Source organism: Eurypyga helias, unplaced genomic scaffold (genome assembly GCF_000690775.1).
Source record: "Eurypyga helias isolate BGI_N326 unplaced genomic scaffold, ASM69077v1 scaffold29897, whole genome shotgun sequence".
Lineage (NCBI taxonomy): Eukaryota > Metazoa > Chordata > Aves > Eurypygiformes > Eurypygidae > Eurypyga > Eurypyga helias.
Genome location: NW_010264164.1, coordinates 5,740 through 6,491, shown reverse-complemented (window position 1 = coordinate 6,491; position 752 = coordinate 5,740).

Below are 752 nucleotides of genomic sequence, written 5' to 3'. Positions count from 1 at the left end.
CAGGGGATGGGACAAGAGGAAACAGCCTCAGGTTGTGCCAGGTGATGTTTTGTTGGATATTAGGAAAAAAAAATCTTAATGGAAAGAGCTGTTAGGCCTTGAATGGGCTGCCCAAGAAAGTGGTTGTGTCTCCGTCCTGGGAGGAATTTAAGAGACATGTAGATGTGGTGCTCGGGATATGCTGTTGTGGTGAGCTTGGCAGTGCTGGGTTAATGGTTGGACTCGATGAACTTAAAGGTCTTTTCCAACCTTAAAGATTCTGTGATTTTATGTTTTTATTAATCCCCACTGCAGCAATTTCCTCATGCTCAGTGCTGAGGTGGCACTGATGGCAGTTGACACTGAGAGCTCTTATGTGGGAACGGGCTCCTTATCGGCATTTAGTGCTGGTGTTTCTTATTCCTACAGCAGATAGGCAGGCACGTGGGTTCTCCTACCCACCTGTACTTTCACCAAATTCCTGACTCAGGGGGAAGCCATGTGCAGATGGCTCCCTGCTCCTGCGGGCCAGCTAAGGTTGAGGGAGATGCCAACAGGTCGAGGAAGGGGATTTTCTCCCTCTACTCTGCTCTTGTGAGATCCCACTTGGAGTGCTGCATCGGGCTGTGGAGCCCTCAAGATAAGAAGGATATCAACTGGCTGGAGAAAGTCCAGAGGAGGCCACAGAGATGAGCCAAGGTCTGGAGCCCCTCTGCTATGAAAAAAGGCTGAGAGAGTTGGGCTTGTTCAGTCTGGAGAAGAGCAAGCTCCGG